Source organism: Hyperoodon ampullatus (assembly GCF_949752795.1).
Source record: "Hyperoodon ampullatus genome assembly, chromosome: 6".
In the NCBI taxonomy this organism is placed as follows: Eukaryota; Metazoa; Chordata; class Mammalia; order Artiodactyla; family Ziphiidae; genus Hyperoodon; species Hyperoodon ampullatus.
In genome coordinates, this window is record NC_136919.1 from 49890404 (window position 1) to 49910132 (window position 19729).

Sequence of the window (19729 nt, forward strand, 5' to 3'; positions counted from 1 at the left end):
CAATTTTTTTTTAAAACTTTTGTCATTACCTAAGAAAATTTACCTTCTGGGTGCATTTGCACTCCATACAGATGTTGTAAAACTCAAAGAATAAAATGATGGTGGAAATATTGAGAGACTGATAAGCCTTCTTTAAATGTTTATCATAAATATATCATTTGAATGATACTATTGAAATGAACAGAATCAAGTGGGATTGTAATTCCCTTTCTCCTGTGTGTGGCTTTAAGTCAGATTGTCATTGCGGAGACGATGAAATGCATCCTTGGTTGCTCAGTCCACCATTAAATTACACAGCTTCCACCTCATCCCAGACAGCCTGCCACATGAAATGAACAGTCCAAGCCCTACCCTTACAATGCTAGGATTTCACAAATGTGTAACTCCAGTAAAGAATCAAATCAGGATTGTTTTCACTAGATATTTAAAATTAGGACTTTCCTCAGATAATTCTTTGTTTCACTTTCTGAATCCACAGAAAGGAATACAAGAAAAGATCAACCACACAAAAGGTCAGAATGATTAGGTCATATCTTTATAGAAACTTTAACATTTAGAGTCAATAATGTCATTGAAAACATAAGAAGATTTTTGCTAAACAAAAATATACTTTGAAAGTAGCATAGCTCCTGAGAATGAAATCAGTTTAAGGCTTCTTTCTCCCTTTTTTTCTCTTTGTAACAAGGTACACTCAAAATAAGCAGATGGCATTCTGTGGGCTGAGGATGAATGAGTAAGGATACATGGCAGGAACGTATCACAAGATTATGTGTAATTGATGCGTTTAGCTCTAAAAGCCTTTGGTTCTGCACAGCGTTTAAAGCATTGCTGAAACTGCATTGAGAAAAAACTTGGAATGATTCAAAATTACAATATGATGAAAAATGAGGTGCTTTCACTATGACTGTTTTTTCAGTCATGATGATGATTCCAATAATTGGTAATGTTAAAATCTGTACAATGTATCATTATCTTATTATAAATAATAAGGTCAGTAAGACCATTGCATCATTATATTTCTGTGTTTGTCAGTCTCTTATCCTTTATTAATTTAGCATTTCCTGAGGTCCTACTCTGTGTCCGGCACTGCCTAAAAAGATGTTACTAAGATATATAATACTATTAATACTATTACTATAATACTAATAATACTATTTATTAACCCTCAAAGGGTTAATAAATTTGTGGGGGAAATAAGTAAATTAGTAATTACAAATACTATGGTTATACAAAAACTATCATGTTATCCAATTGTAATAATAAAATAAACATAGTTTATGTACTTTCGTACTATTTCCAAATGCCTTTTGTTTCAGTTATCTCATTTAAAAGTCTAGCTAGGTCAAGTACTTTTCGCAAATAGTTACTCTTACCATTTAAAAATCTATTTAGGTTACTTAGAGATTTTATTTAAGTGTATGCTATTTAGGTTTAATGTATATGCTGTACAAATAGGTCAAAAAGATTCTAAATAGAAATGAGTGTAGCCAAGCAAGACTGAATGCTATTCCTGAAGGTTTATAGAGTTACTAAGCTTGAGCTTAGTTTTGACAATCTGAAAGTAACGGAGAAAGGGAAGCATGTTGAATAACATAAATTCCTATCAAGAAGAAAGCAGACTCATTCTCTGAGTGAGATGAAGTTTTCCTTTTTCTCAATTTTAGAAGTAGTTTCTTGCATGGGACCTCATAGAGGAAACAGTAAGTCAGAGACTCATATCACAGTTTTATATCTAAACATGGAAACAATCTTTTTATGACTATCTCAAAATGGCTTTCTCTAAAACCTTAAAATTAAATGATAGAAGTGCAGTACCCAAAGGAAGATGATTTTACAGGAGGCTAGCCAAATGTGGTTGAGAAATCCAGTGGCATGTATAAAAGTTAACCTGTTTTAAGGAGTATGAAGAAAGCATATTCTTCTCTTAACTTTATTAAAGGTCTTTTCTGTCAACTTGTCTTCTGATGAGACTTATATAGTAGATGACACAAGTATGTTTTCTGATGTAGCCATGGTATCCTAGTTCTTGCAGCCCTGGGTCAGCATAGGTGCATTTGCTTTTTTTTTTTTTTTAACGTGTTTATTGGAGTATAATTGCTTTACAATGGTGTGTTAGTTTCTGCTTTATAACAAAGTGAATCAGCTATACATATACATATATCCCCGTATCTCCTCCTTCTTGCTTCTCCCTCCCATCCTCCCTATCCCACCCCTCTACGTGGTCACAAAGCACCGGAGCTGATCTCCCTGTGCTATGTGGCTGCTTCCCACTAGCTATCTATTTTACATTTGGTAGTGTATATATGTCCATGCTATGCTCTCACTTAGTCCCAGCTTACCCTTCCCCCTCCCCATGTCCTCAAGTGCATTCTCTACATCTACATCTTTATTCCTGTTCTGCCCCTAGGTTCTTCAGAACCATTTTTTTTTTTAGTCCATATATATGCGTTAGCATACGGTATTTGTTTTTCACTTTCTGACTTACTTCACTCTGTATGACAGATTCTAGGTCCATCCACCTCACTACAAATAACTCAGTTTTGTTTCTTTTTATGGCTGAGTAATAGTCCATTGTATATATGTGCCACATCTTCTTTATCTATTCATCTGTCGATGGATACTTAGGTTGCTTCCATGCCCTGGCTATTGTAAATAGAGCTGCAATGAATATTGTGGTACATGACTCTTTTTGAATTATGGTTTTCTTAGGATATATGCCCAGTAGTGGGCTTGCTGGGTCATATGGTAGTTCTGTTTTTCGTTTTTTAAGGAACCTCCATACTGTTCTCCATAGTGGCCGTATCAATTTACATTCCCACCAACAGTGCAAGAGGGTTCCCTTTTCTCCACACCCTTTCCAGCATTTATTGTTTGTAGATTTTTTGATGATGGCCATCCTGACTGGTGTGATGTGATACCTCATTGTAGTTTTGATTTGCATTCCACTAATGATTAATGATGTTGAGCATCCTTTTAAGTGTTTGTTGGCAATCTGTATGTCTTCTTTGGAGAAATGTCTATTTAGGTTTCCTGCCCATTTTTGGACTGGGTTGTTTGTTTTTTTTTTGATATTGAGCTGCATGAGCTGCTTGTATATTTTGGAGATTAATACTTTGTCAGTTGCTTCATTTGAAAATATTTTCTCCCATTCTGAGGGTTGTCTTTTCATCTTGTTTATGGTTTCCTTTGCTGTGCAGAAGCTTTTAAGTATCATTAGGTCCCATTTGTTTATTTTTGTTTTTATTTCCATTTCTCTAGGACGTGAGTCAAAAAGGATCTTGCTGTGATTTATGTCATAGAGTGTTCTGCTTATGTTTTCCTCTAAGAGTTTCATATGCTTTTGAAATCAGTTAAGGAGCTGGTGGAGTCAGCATTTATTCTATTAGAGGAGCACTTTGTAGTCCATATGGAACTGTTTGAGTACATATGGAGCTGTGGCCCCTATTTTATAGAGAAGAACTGAGTCAGAAACTTCTCCAAGTTATTAGTCTGGGGTTGATAGAACTCACCTTTTTAAATTCCAATACAACAGTTATTAATACCATATCTGGAACTTCAAGAATGCAGAGGAGTTTGACACTATATACACCTGAAATACCAGCAAGGGATCCTGGAAGCATCAGCTTTTCTCATACAGGTGGCCATACCTATTTGACTTATTACATTTATAGTTTTTTTAATGCTGACAGGCTATTTTACTAATTAGGCATAAAGTTCTGGGAAATCATGTGTTCAATCAGAAATGAAGATGTCTGTAGTAGGATATTGAGTCTTTATCAGGATATTCTGTAATATGCACCTACTCAGTGGTAAATTATTCCATGCTCGTCATGCCTATACCTTAACCAAATGGAAGTTTGACTAAGAGAGAACACTGAAAATTCCATCATTCCAACAGAATTTAAAGAAGATGTGTTTTCATATACATTCTGTATATTTCATTCCACTAGAACATTGTCAGTTATAATTTAAGGGGAACCTTGTCAGTTTGTTTGTTTGTGTCTACACACTTGAGAAAATAGAATAGGACTGGAAAAAATGAAATATATATTGTAATTATTTGTGTGTTAAGACTTTTTAAGAGCAGTTTTAGGTTCATAGCAGAATTGAGGGGAAGGTACAGATATTTTCTGTGTATTCCCTGCTCCACACATGCATGGCCTCCCTCATTATCAACATCCCTCACCAGAGTGGTACATTTGTTACAACTGATGAACCGACATTTATAAATCATAATCACTCAAAGTCCATAGTTTACATTGTGGGTCACTCTTGATGTTGTATGTCCTGTGGGTTTGGACAAATGTATATGAAGGTATCCATCATTATAATATCACACAGAGAATTTTCACTGTCCTGAAAATCCTCTATGCTCCCCCTATATATTCCTCCCCACTGCGCAACCCCTGACAATCTTTGATAATTTTTCTGTCTCCATAGTTTTGCCTTTTTCAGAATGTCATATAGTTGGAATCATACAGCACATAGCCTTTTCAGATTGGCTTTTTTACACTTAGTAATATGCATCTAGGTCTCCTCCATGTCTTTTCATGGCTTGGTAGCTCATTTCTTTTTAACACCGAATAATATGCAATTGTCTGGATGCACCACAATTTGTTTATCCATTCACCTACTGAAGGACATCTTGATTGCTTTCAAGTTTGGGCAATTATGAATAAAACTGCTATAAACATCCATGTGCAGGTTTCTGTGTGGACAATCTGTGTGTTTTTACTAGAAAAATCTCAAAGTTTTTTTTCAAAGCCCATGCATACTGATTTTGATCATAGTCTTACTGTCCCTAAACTTCCCCAATCATTACCCAAAGGATTCCATATAAATGTACACTGTATAGAAGCTATTTAGGGATAACATTTCCTTGAAGACTGAGCCATTCAGAGATAGGTAGTTTCTAGCAAGCTTCAGAGATATCCTTCCACCTTAACCTAATACCGTTAAGAGATACTTAAAGATTGAGTCAGTGTTTTTATCATAATGCCCTTTAAAGCAGCGCTCCCCAACCTTTTTGGCACCAGGGACTGGCTTCGTGGAAGACAGTTTTTCCACGGAACAGGGTGGGTGGGATGGTTTCGGGATGATTCAAGCACATTACATTTATTATGCACTTTATTTCTACTATTATCACACTGTAATATATAATGAAATAACTACACAACTCACCATAATGCAGAATCAGTGGGAGCCCTGAGCTTGTTTTCATTTGCCACTCACTGATAGGGTTTTCTTTTCTTTTTTTTTTTTTTTTTCTGTACGCGGGCCTCACTGCTGTGGCCTCTCCCGTTGCGGAGCACAGGCTTCGGACGCGCAGGCTCAGAGGCCATGGCTCACGGGTCCAGCCGCTCCGCGGCATGTGGGATCTTCCCGGACCGGGGCACGAACCCGTGTCCCCTGCATCGGCAGGCGGACTCTCAACTACTGCTCCACCAGGGAAGCCCAACTGATAGGGTTTTGATATGAGTCTGCAAGCAATTGATTTATTATGGTGTCTGTGCAGTCAAACCTCTCTGCTGATGATAATCTGTATTTCCAGCTACTCCCCAGTGCTAGCATCACCCCTCAGCTCCACCTCAGATCATCAGGCATTAGATTCTCATAAGGAGCGCGCAGCCTAAATCCCTCGCATGCGCAGTTCACGGTAGAGTTCACGCTCCTATGAGAATCTAATGCCGCCACTGATCTGACAGGAGGCGGAGCTCAGGCGGTAATGCAAGTGATGAAGAATGGCTGTAAATACAGATGAAGCTTCACTCGCTGGATTGCCAGCGCTCACCTGCTGTGCGGCCCGGTTGCTAACAGGCCACGGACCAGTAGCCATTCGTGGCCCGGGGGGTGGGGACCCCTGCTTTAAAGCATAGCAGTAGCACACGATAGGTGAATTTTCATGTAAAGGGATATTATAAATTGACCAGTCTATATACATTATATTTGCAGTCACCCAAATCTTAAGGCCAGAAATTTCACTGTTACATTCATGGATTTATACAGATACTGAGAAACCACGTAGCAGATATATTTTTGTCAACTCATTAAAGTTACACAGAGCAGCCGACTTATGCCCAAAAACAAATTAGAATCCCTGAGGTCACAGAGCCTCTTAGTGACAAAGGAAGACCTAGAACTCAGGTCTTTAATATTCAGTTTACCGTGGTATCCACCAGGGTACAAGTTGTGTGATACTGAAGTATATACCTATGGAAGAAATATAGACAACAGCTGATGATGCTTAGAAATATAAAAGTGTATAATGTGCAGGGAAACGTAAGGTAATGGTGAATTTCTGAATTTTATATCCATATTAACAGAACCTGAGTATCACACCTCCAGACTTACTCAAGTACTAAAGAAACCTCTCAATTATGAACAAATTATAGGTTTGGGACAAGTGATAACAGATCAGGATTTAAAGGACAAACAGCCCTGCAGGTTAAGATATGCCCTGTATAGGGCCTGAATGTTTATTATAATCCCCATGAAATCCTAATCTTTTCCTAAAGTGCTTCCACACATTTGATTGTCATCATTTTAAAACTGAAGACCATCTAGCACTGCAGCCTGACAAGAATATTAAGTACATCATTTATCTGGAAGGAAGCACTAGGAATAATGTCTCTGCATTTTCTACAATGAGAATTATACAGATGATCTCTGATTGGCTGGAAAAGGTTCCAGCTGTGCTGTGATTTGATTTAACTGCCCAGACACTGACCTGCTCAGTGGTTTACTTTTAAGCTTGGTTATCTTTGAAAAGGATTGGATTTTAGGGCACTGTATTTTACCTTAAATACAGACACATTATTTTAAGGAGGAAAAATAAGTAAAATTGTTTGTGATTAAGGCATTTATTAAATAATATTGTGCACTGCTTTACTTCATCTCCTTCCTTGATCCAGAGAACTCTTAAGCACCTTTGAAAACTGACAACTGTTGAAATTTAATTTGAAATATTGAGATGACAGAAGGAACTATTTCCAACTTTTTTCTCCCCTGAACCCAACAAAGAATATACCAGATTGAGAATTTGGAAATCACATACATGAACCTTTCTTGAATCCCTCGATATTCAGCTAGCCTCATTTACTCAGGGTTATGGTCATCCCTTTGTATTTCTCACCTGCTCTTTCCACAATGTCTGTTTAACGTGTAAATGTCACTTGAATGAACTTCTAGGTTCCTTATGGTACTCATTTGTGTTTCTTGCCAATGGCACCTTATGGACATTAATTTAGGACCCTAAGGGAGGGAGAAGATTTGGCCCACATAACGGCACTTATAAAGGTCTGAAGAAGTCGCTGCTTTATTACTCTCCACATTCCTCAGGTATCTACCTTACAACTTAGTGTCAGAGATGGGGAAGGCTGGGAGACTAACAGGGATAGAGGAGAAAAGAAAATAAGAGGAACAAGAGGATTTAACACAAGAGGCCTGTTCTCCAAACTGTAAATACAGTCCTAGGTGGCAGTTTCAATATGGATATTCTTTAACGCCTATTTATGTTTTAGAGATAAATAAGTCACCATGATATATTGGGATGAGAGAAGGCATGAGTTCGAAACTCCCTTTGTAATTCCTTGAAGAAAAATGGAGAACAGAAATTATTTTACAAAAATACTCTAAATATTTAAAGGAGAATCATGAGATTTTTTTTTACTATTTTATTGATGCTGATTATACTGGTCACATTCACACAGGTTACATTTATCATCTGGAGAAAAATTTTATTATATATTACATGAAGTTCTCTTTTATTGTCTGTTTACAGAATATTTACACTTTTGACATGACCTTTATAGGGGAAACATCATTATATGAACTAGTAGGAAAACAACTGATAGGATATCAGAACACCTGAGTTGTGTCATGCCTAGCATCGAGCTGTGTTACTTTGGGAAAGTCACTCAACCCCTTGTAAATGAAGAGAAATTAAATAATTGTGATTTTACATGGAATGATTTGACAATATGCTTTTCTTATTTCAAATGAACATAGTGCTGTTATAGGCATTGGAAAACTTCTTATCATATTTAAAACTGTTTAATTTCTACACCTTGTTCACAGTTATGACACTCAATTATAGTTTTTTCATGAGACAATAGTGGTTTTCAAACATTGTTTACCATGACTCAGAATAAATAAAAATATATATTACATTAAAAACAATTAAAAACACACAATCATACCTGCCTGTATATAGATGAATAAGCATCTGAAAAAATATTATTTCTACTTATGATGCACTTTTTTTATTTTAACCTATTCCATTTTTTAAAAAATGCTGTTTGTGATCCTCTTAACTGATTTAGAAGGTAAGTGAAATAGAGCATTTATATTGTGCTACCAAGGGATAAATTGTTGGTAACATGGCCTACATACCCCATGTAAGCACTAAATGCACTGAACTTTTTCAGTATATTTTCTAACTGACCAATTCAGATCTTGGCTTAACTGGTGATATTTATGACTGGTTTTAATTTTTCCCAGAGTCTTGGTTTTTAAGGCTCTTTCCAACTCTAACATATTATGATTCTAAGGGAAGGTTGCCCAAATCTGGAGGCTTAGAAGACATCACTGACTCCCAGGGCATGAGGACAAGGAGGCAGTGTTCTAAAGTACTTATTTCACCCCTGCAGCTTTCTGGTTCGGAGGGTTCACGTTCCCTAGTATTGGGGGCATTAGAGCCCAAAGAGTCGGCAATAGATAGAAAAGGAGCTGTAAGCCCTGTCCCAGAACCTCACCCTTTGCTGCACAGATACGCTTTGGATTTGGGGACTCTATGAATAGACTTCAAACGTTATCTCTAAACATCTTAACTTTTAGTTATTCTTTTTTGTTACTCCAGATATGTTAGCTGCTGGATAACATTCCATGATACTCAGTATGATTTTATAATTGTCATTAGTTTCTTCTATATTAGAGACAAAATTGTGCTCATTACTGAAGTTATCACCACTCTGACAAACATCTTTGAAAATGTTACCAATATTCTTATTCCCATAGATTAGTTGGAAATAAAAGGTGAAAAATACTAGCTGGTAGGATATCTTTATTGGCAATAATATAAAGCAGAGAGCTAATAAAACCATTTCCATCAAAAAAAAAAAAAAGATACTCTCCACCTTATAGAATCCAGTCCTTTCTTCTAGGCATTCATTGCTCTCAAAAATCTGCCCCTGACTTTCCTTAGGCAACTGTACAATGTGAGTACAGGAAAACTAACTGTAGAACTGTAGAATAATTATTTTGATCTGGTTAAGTGACTACTATATACATCCACTGTTATAATTGCTGGAAATACACTATGGAAAGAGAGAGACAAAACTTTTGAGTTTATATTATAGAGGGAAATTAGAAGCATTATGGACCAACCTGTTACTAGATAAGAAAAGCTATATTCAAATATGACATCCTTTGTTAAAATATAAATGTCTCATATATTTACAGAAAATGTGAAAAGTTATATGAACATTTAATTTGACAGTGTTTAAATCAGAATTGTGGAATTACAAATAATTTTAATTTAATTCCTTGGTAGCCTGTATTTTCAGATCTCTTACAGTAAACATATAAATTTTTATTTAATTATAAAAATAAATACATATTATGTATATGTTCATTTTATGTATGCCTACTTATGGCTCTTCCATTAGGTATGTAGCTTTCTAAAATCTGGGACCTTTTTTTTTTTTTTTCCCTTATATAACTTGCTCCTCCAAAGTCTAACACAGTTTATTTGATTAATTAAGCAAATTATTTGGAAAAAATGATTAACATAGATTCTGCCTGGAAGGATTTTACAACCAAGGGTGAAAGAGATCTGTTAACAACTGGAGAGATTACACAATGAGGGCTATAATTAGTGTGTGGCCAAGGGGAACCTAGATGTGACCTGCAGAGTAACTCTAAGTAAAAATGGCTGACATGAAATTACTGTAAACAGTATTTTCATGTCTCTAGTCTCCCTTAGTTTTGAGACCATATTTTTGCAACCCTAAATCAGATCACATTATAGGACAGAAGCAAATAGAGATAAGGAGACAGACCCTTTCAAAGCAGAGTAATCTTGAAAATTGTTTACAAGTTTGGATCATGGTTAGGCTCTTACCTAAATTGTTTCTTGGTGTCAGTCTTTATAAGTTCCTAGTCAATATCCACTCTCCTGAGATCATCCAGTTTCCAGTGAAAAGCACCACCTTAAGGCTTACCCAGCTTGCCCTCACCATCCTGAGCAGCTTGGCATTGCTGTTGGCTTAGAAGTCTCTAGGCCTTGCCATTGGCAAAAACTGAGATTACTATGGCCGGAACAAAAGACTCCGGTTTCTCACATGGTTGTTAGCTCCATTTGAGAGCTCATGCTTCCTGCTTCCAAATGAGATCCTTTCTTATCTGGCAGTCTGATTAGGAAATGAGCTGGGCCACTGTAATTAGGATTCAGATTTACTGCCTGTTTCTGAGAGAGGTTCAATGGGGTTGTAACATCTCTAGCCAATCAGGCCATATTGCTCAACCTTACAGCACAGCTTATTAGCTGTCCATCTGCTTCTATGTGTGATTTTCTATCTCATCAAGCAGGCTTAGGGTGTACTTCATGCATTAGAACTCACTGAAAAATAACTCTATATCCACTGTAACATCACCCCATTGTTATTTTCCTTCACTTGATGAATGTTTACTGTCATGGCTCAATAAGAGATGAGCTACAGTCTGCTACTTTTGGCAGTGTCTGCTTAGTGGGAATGTTTAGCTTGTCCTCCCAAATTACAATTCCATTTATATTATCCAGTGTCATTAATCTTTCAAGTACCTTCATGGCCAAATGACATGGCTACTGCTAGTGCTGAGTGGAGAATTAATTACAAGTAGACTAGAGCAATACATCTATGGGAGCCAGACCCCCAAATAAGTTGGATGTCATTTTAATTAACACAGAGCAGACTTGTAATAGATTGCAGAGTTCTTTGCAAAAGGACAGTCTCTGGAGAAGGAAGCCAAGGGAAGGATGGAAGGGGAATCAATAAGACTCTCTGGGAAAAGAGATTGAAAATGTAAATTTAAACTTTAAAACTTCCTGGTAGACCATATCAAACAACGGGGATATTTCTCCAGTGCTGTGAAAGAAAATAGATTTTAGCTCAGAAGACGTTTCCACATGGAAATGCTACCTGCCAACTTGGAATGGCAAGAGTTACTTCAGCTGAAAAGAAATTAGGAACCTATGTTGATTTAGAAAAATGCAATGGATCTGCAGTCTCTCTTGTATTTCTCACTGCTGACATGTAAAATGTCATCTTGATTCTGTTCATCTTTTCATCAGAAGCATCAACATGTCAAATACCATAGAATTAGTGAAACCAAGTCAATAAACCTAGGTTCTAAAGTAAGAAAGAAAATAACTGTCATTGTTCTGAAAAAAAAGTTGTTTGCTAAATGAGTTTTTTTCTTTTTAAACTTTCATATTTCCTCATGTGTTTATATAATAATGTCAGAGATTCATTTCTAGGAGGAAATTTTTGTTTTCTAGAAAATCATGTGGCTTATACCTAATGGACTCAGTACCCTTGTCAGACTGATTGATGAGGATGGTGATGATGATAGTTAATGTTTAGAGTGCCCTTAAGTTGTGCCAGGTGCTGGGCTCAGTGCTTCACATTTTTATTGTATTTATCCTCGTAACAACCTTGTGACATAGGGAGTATTTATACTTCTACTTCAGAGATGAGAAATTCTTTATCAATTATCACAAGACACTCGGGGTTCCTAGACACTGCTGTTTCTGGAATTCTAATCCCCACACATCTCTGCACGTATCCCTATCTGATTCCCCTTCTTACCTCTCAGCTCTTGAAACCCTGCTCCTTTTTCTTCACAGTCACCAGAAAAATGTTGAATAACTTCTCCTTCCCAAAACATTTTCTTCGATCACTATGATTTTTGGGGTTTATTTGCAACCTGCCTTTCCCTTGAAAACACAGGCTCCCATGCATCCTCCTCAAGATGTGAGTGTTTCATTCTCATACTCCTCAGACCACTGGACTTAGATGAGGTGTAGACATTTCCTAGCTCCTTCTTGATGTTTTCAGACCATGTCCCCTCTGTTTTCCCTAAAAATGGACTTTGACTTTTAAGCCACTAGGCCCTACCAACCATTGACTCTCTTTTCATTCATCATTACCACCCTGATCATTCCTTCTAATTTCTTGAAGATTTAAGTCCTGACTCACTGTCATTCTTTCACACTATTCCTATCATGGTTCTTAGTGATTTCATAAATGTGTGGACTATCCTTCCAATAACCTGGTCTCTCAGCTCCTTGACCTTCTTTCCACCAATGACTTTGCCCTCCATAACATTGTAGCCACTCACTACTCATGGTCACACCATAAACTTTGTTATCGCCAATAAATGTAACCTTTCCATGATCTTAGTTTCATCTGTTCCTCTCTCTGACTACCCACTCTTCTCCTTCTCTACCCACTGTTTTCTAACTTCAACAATATTTTAATCCCTGATTGACTGTCAACCCACTGATTATATCAACTTTCCTATACCTCTTATATGTTGTGTCTTTATTTTTCTTCTTATCCAGCTTAAATTTAATATTCAGTAATTATAATTGCTTCTCTTACCTGCCTCCATTTGTTTGCTTAATTTGGAAAAAAAAAAAGGAAACTTGATTAAAGCAAGCTTTCATTCTGTTCTGTGTCTGCAACTCAGCAGCTGAATATGGCTAGAAGAAAACACAGAGCTGTTTAAATTGACTAATTTTAGGGTAGATTTATATTCTTCAATCTCAAGTGAATCCATTCATTCTTACACTCTCTGAGATGAGTATTTCCTAGTCCCCTCCTCTCTCTCCTAAGACAAACAGTGCCTCCTTTTTCCAAAATATGGCATTAATTACAATTTTAATGGGAAGATAGAGGCAATCACAAGAAACACTCCATCAGTTCCCAAACCCATCAGTGAGCAGCAGTGCTCTGTACTCTGCCTTCTCTCCTGTTTCAGTGGATAAAATCCACATGTTAAGAGCTAAGACCACCTTCTCTACTTGTGTCACTGAAACCCACCCCTTTCACTTACTCAGGGTTGTTCTTTCAATGGTTCTATCCTCTTGACCTTGCATCATCAGTTTCTCCCATTCTACTGTATCATTCTGACTTGCGACACGCTATACCTTCTACCACAAAAAAGAAAAAAACAAAAACAAAAAACTCTGTCTCATGACCCCAATTGTCCTTTCAGCTACTAACTTATATTTTTCCTTCCCTTAACAACAAATTTCTAAGAAATAATGATCTGTACTTAATGCCTCTGATTTTTCTCTTGAACCCACTAAAATCAGGTGTTGACCTTACCACTCGACCAAAGTACTCTTGTCAAGATCACTGTTGCTAAATCTGAGGATCTTGAACTATCAGTCAAGTCACTACATCTTCCTTCATTACAGGATACACATTACCTTGGTTATCTTCCTACCTCATTGGCCAGTCCTTCTCAATTTAATTCCCTGGTCTCTTTTTATATCCCCTAAAATCTTGAGTATCCAAGGTTTCAGTCCATGTACATTTTCTCTTCTCTCACTATACTTACTCCTTTGATGATATTATCTTATCTTGCATACTCAAATGTCATCTGCTCTCTGATCCCAACTTTGTATTTCTAGCCAGGATCTCTCCCTTAAATTCCAAATACATATAGTCAGGGTTTTTTTGGATATCTAATAGGTATATCAATCTACACATATCCAAAATCGAATTCCTAATTTCCTCCCCTCCCATTTAAACCTTCTCTTCACAGAACCTTGTCCATATTATTTGATAGGAATTCTATCCTTTTAGGGGCTCAGGACAAAATCTTTGAGTCATTGTTGATTTTTCTCTATCTCAGGTATACTCCATATATGGTCTATCAGAAAAACATGCCAGTTCAATCTCAAGAATATATCCAATATCAAACAGAGAAAATAGAACAAACTAGTTCTGTCATTGCAGTCTTGATCTAAGACACCATCATTTCTCATCTGAGTTATTTAAGTAGCCTCTTAATAATTCTTCCTTTTCTGCCTTTATTCTTACAGTATGTATGTATTAAGAGGTTAAAGGTTATTATTTTCTGCTTACATACTACTAGTCACTGTCCAGAACTGTGCCTGGAACGTTGGAATTTAATCAATATTTGTTGAGTGAATGACCTGAAGCTTAGAGCAGTCCAGTAATCACCCAAACTCTATGAATTCAAAATTCTCTCCCTAGACTCAATGTCCTTAACTACCATGTTATATTGCATGTTTTACTTAAATATTTTACTTAAATATTTTCTATAAATCAAGCCTTTAAAAATTTGCACTCTTCATTTCTGAGAAGCAAAGTAATTTACATATAAAGATGTCCAGCCTTGAACATACATGCATACGCATATACACACAACCACCTTTTTAGAATAGTGTAGACCAGGGGTCCCCAACCCCCAGCCCATGAACCAGTTCTGGTTCATGGCCTGTCGGGAACCGGGCCTCATGGCAGGAGGTGAGCAGCGGGTGAGCGAGTGAAGCTTCATCTCCAACTCCCCATCATTCCCCATCGCTCGCATCACCGCCTGAACCACACACCCCCACCCCCGTCCCTGGAAAAACTGTCTTCTGTGAAACTGGTCCCTGGGACCAAAAAGGTTGGGGACTAGTGGTGTAGACTACCCTCCGGTCCCAAAACTTATCTCAAACATCTTGGAAAAGAAATGTTTCATGCATAACAGGATATAACTTCTACATTGTATCAGATGCTTCCCAGTGTTTGACAGCAAATTTGGAGGCTCGGAGTCAGATATCATGGGAATATTCCATACATTTAATGATTCATAGAGCCTTCACTTCTAGTACTTTATGCATTTGTATACCTTAGAGACCTTCTATGATTAAGGAATACATGTATTCCCCATTTTCAATCCATACATAAAAATCATCAGTATATGGATCTTGTCTTATTTAATGAGAGAGGCTAATTGCAGATATCTTCTTATTTTCATATAAACAATGAAAAATGAAAACATTTCAATAGATTTAGTGCATCACTTAACTTCTTTTCATCATCATAAAATACATTCATTAAGCACCCATTTGTGTATAACGTGCTTGTCATATGTTATGTTATCAGATTGGTTTTAGTGTAAATATCAGATTCTGCCATATAAAGAAAGTTACTGGATGTAACTTTAGGAACTTTTGAGACTAAACCTATCTTTTGAAGATTTTATGGGTCAGATGGATTCAAGGTTATCTAAGCAGCAGATGATTATGGGTATCAAAGTGATAATGTTCTGTTATCAGAATTGTCAATTACCAAGTCTATGGGATATTATAACTAACCCCTAATCAGTATTTCAGTTGGAACAGTTAGAAGTCCTACTGTTTCTTTGGCATTTAACTTGTTCATACATTAATTTGAGAGAAGTTTTTTACCCTTAACAATTGACTGGTTCAATTGTTTTAAGGATTTTTGTATACTATTTAGTTATTTTCTTGATCACCTTACAGAATCATTTTTCCACTGTGTTTGTTCCAATAAAGTTTTTTTTTAATTACTAAGAAAGAAAAGTACTCAAGAAGGGACAATAGCAAAAATAACTTGGAAGTGGCAAAACAGATGGATTCTTTGGTAATTGACTTTATTGTCTAGAAAGAATGAATCTAAGTTGTGAATCCTGGAAGGTGTGCCCAGGAATAGGCTGATTTATGCTACAGAACATCCTAAAAGTGCAACAAATAGATGTACCAGACACTGCTAAAAGGTAGGGGTGGTACAAATAGGTATTCAAGATTAGCTGAGAGGTTTTTGTTTTTGTTTTGTAAGAAGTATATTTTCAGAAGCAGGATCATGATCTTCCACTTTACATAGCCTGTAAATACCTTTCTTATATCCTATTATAGACTGGAGGTGTACTCTGGAGACAACTTACTGTAAATTCTCTGTCTTCCAGGATCAGGCATGACCAGGGCCAGCATATTCACCTGAAATCAGAATCTCTTTTGGGAGTGATGATAATGATCTGAAATTAGATAGATAGTAGTGATAGTTGCACAACCTTTTGAATATAATAAATACCATTGAATTGAACATTTTAAAGGGGTGAATGTTGTGGATGTGAACTATATTTCAGTAAAATAAGAGCATTAGTGTTCTGAAAACAATACTTGAAGCAAATAGGTTAGTGCTTTCAAAATACTAGAAAATGATATTCTAGAATTTAAATAGCTATCCAAACTATCAATCAAGTAAGAAGGTAGTATAAATATTTTTTCACATATGGAAAACCCTAAAAAGATTTACTTCCTTTTCTCTCTTTCTCAAATATATATTGTACAGAGTGTTTCACCAAAACCACAGAATAAACTTAAAAAAAAAAAGAGGAAGACATAGGAACCAGTACACAGAGGACTTGACACAGATTTAAAAAAAAAAAAAAAAAAAGGACAGTTTCCAGGATGATAATGACAAGAATCTCAAATCAATGCCTGAGTGTCAGGTCTAGGGGAATTCAGTACAGATAAGGGTAGGATAATGTAGTGCTCTAAGGTGTTGTGTCCAAGAAAAAGGGAATGAAAAAAAACAAAGATTATCTGATTTGTCTGAATATGTTGAATGGAAAATTAAAACTTATGGTAGAGAATTTGTGAATAAATAGTTATAGTTACATAGAAAACTAAACAAACATAATATATGCCAATTAACTCTGGGTAAGAGAGGAAATTTACAAGAATCCTACATGGCTCATCTATGATTTTTTTTTCATAGTCATAATAAAGTAATATTGAATATGGAAATGGAGGAGGGCAGCTGTTTGTATGTATGGATCAGTGATCTAAACCCTAATCTATCATAGGAGGATCCATATAGATGTAAATTCAAAAATCAAGAAATAGACTTGCATGCATAATGTTTAGAAACACAGAGGTAAAACCATTTACAGAGTTTAGAGAGGTACCTGTGAAGAATGGAACTCAAGGACGGAAGGAGTAGGATGGGACAGTGGATTGCTGTTTTTCATTAAAAGTCTTACAATTTGACTAGTGCATATATTAATTGGTTAATATTAAAAAGATAGAAAATACCTAGCTAGGCATTAGAGAACGGGGTTCAAAGCCAGACTATTTGCTATGAGATCTTAAGCCAAATATTTAACATGTCCTAGCCTCAGTTTCTTCACTGGTTTAGTGAAGGCTTTGCATTCAATCATTTTTAATTTTCTTCTGGCTTTATATTGATGCTTTCAGGAGTCTTATACTGCTAAACCTAAGGCTGACTTTTTAAAACTGTGGTATCTTGGTTTACTCCGTTGACCTTAGACTCTTCCTCCTTTTAAGTTCACCTCTTGAATTTACAAACAATAGAACAAAGATCCAGATACATAAATTAATGTGTCCCAGTTATCCACATATTTATACGGAATTATAGATTTATTGTAAATGGTAGATAGTGGGGGATTGTATTAATTTTGGTAAAGGTCTAGTTGCTGTGACAAAGTTACCTGAAATAGAGTAACGTATGGGGAATCGATTCTCTCTCTGTCTTTGTCCTCTCTCTTTTCTCTGACTTCCCCAAAGTGAGTGGTCCACACATTTATCTTGGGGGCAAGAAACTTGGCCCTACACAGTCATCAGGGTTCCGGATTATTTCCTTTCTCTGTCATTCCTAGTACTTTATCATCATCCCTAGGCCTTAAACTGAATTGTAGGTACCTTTGTGTTTGGATTATGAGAAAGAGAGGTGAGTATGAAGAAGCACGCCTGTAATGTCTTATGGCCCAGGCAGAAAGTGGCATACCAACCACTCACATTCCCTCAGTAAGCACCTTGCTACAAGGCTGTACTTAGCTGCCAGTAAAGCAAAGAAATGTAGTCTCCAGCTTGAGAGCCAAATGCTCAGTTATGACTTTCTAATGTGGATGAAGGGGAGGACAGATTTTGAAGAACAACTGTCTCCACCAAGATTCTAGAGAGGGCTATGAATTGTGTGAGCAGGTATTGGCCTATCATTCATAGTCTTTATTTTTTAAATTGATAATATTTTAAACTCTTTATAATATATCAAAAGAAATAGACTAGTGACTTCTTTCATACTTTATACAGCAGATATCATGATATTTTTGACAATTTCTAATAGTTACACTTTACCCATTCAGGAAATGTCTTGACTATTATTTTTACCCAGGGGGAATGACTAGAACTCAAGGCTCCCATTTTCTAGACTCTTTCTACTGCTATATATATATATATATATTTTTTTTCTTTCTAATCCCAGAGTGTTAGTCTGAGCATGAAGTCCTTACTGTCTGATTAGACTAAGGAATTGGATGTAATTCAACTCAATTCAATTCTAAAACTTATCAGCTGAGCACATGCCACGTGCTAGGACTGCATGGAATTATAGCAATAAACAAAGTAACCCCATAGCCTTCGGCTTTATGAACCTATTGTCTAAGAGTAGAGCTAGACTCCCTTCCGTTTAGAAATTTATCATTCGTGAATTTAATTGATCAAACTTTAACACTTTGCCTTAAATGTCACACCATGCACATACATATAAAATATCCTATATATATATATATATATATATATATATATATATATATATATATATATATATATATATATCTTTCTGGCAGGCAGTTAGACAGTATAAATTCTTTCTAGTTACATTCTCAGAATAAATGTCATTGGAAGTCAGAGAAGAGACATTGAGCACATAGCTATTATTCACAGAAGAATGAGGGGTACTGCTCTGCTAACGACTGGAAAGAACAGAATGCTCAGACTATCTTAGGAAGAAAAGAAGCTAGTACAATGCAGTCTAGTGAGACAGCAATTAAAAATAAAGTCATTTACTGTGTGTCTTCCACTTAGGAGAGCTTGCCCCAGGTTGTATTGATCTGCAGATGAACAAACTAACCTCCTGTAGCTAACTCAGTGTTTCCCCTGAGATGTAACATAAACTTAGTGTAGGTCAAAATCTCCCTGCCTCCCCACCCCCATCAGAGTAAGAAGTTTGATCATGTTGTTTGTTTATTTTTTGTTTTCTTGAAGGGTAGTGGGGGGCGGTTTGAGGAATAGGAGAGTGGAGACTATTTTAAATTGTTTTTCTTCTAGTTGATTACCTGCCAAGTATTTGGGAGTTCTGAGTTCCTTAAATGGTAAAGAGCAATTCATCTTGAACTGTAATATGCAAACGAATCACCTAAGGATCCTGTTGAAATGCAGATTCTGATGATGAGCAGGTCTAGGAGCTGGAGATGCTGCTTTTCTAACAGGCTCCCAGGTGATATCTATGCTACGGATCCCAGAAACACGATATGAGTAGAAAAGGTATAAAATATTTTTTAGGATGATTTGTTATGTCTGCTGTTCTGATATATCAGATTTTTTTTTTCTCTTTACAACTTTGGCGAATGGATGGATGGAAGGATTCTGTTTTGTGGGTGCTTCTGGAGGCCTTCCGCTTGAATGTGTGTGGATGGGAATCTGCAAATATAAGAGATCCATCACTAAAATATGTAACTGGGTTGTAATATAAGAATGCATCAAAGTAAAATTTAGGGGTTAGACTTATTAGGGAAAAGTCCCAAGTTTTCTTGGAATGAAATAAGAACTCTCCACAAAAGGCAGAGGGGAGTGAGTGAAAGAGAGTGATAGACTAGGCAGACCATAGAAAACACTGAGAGAGTT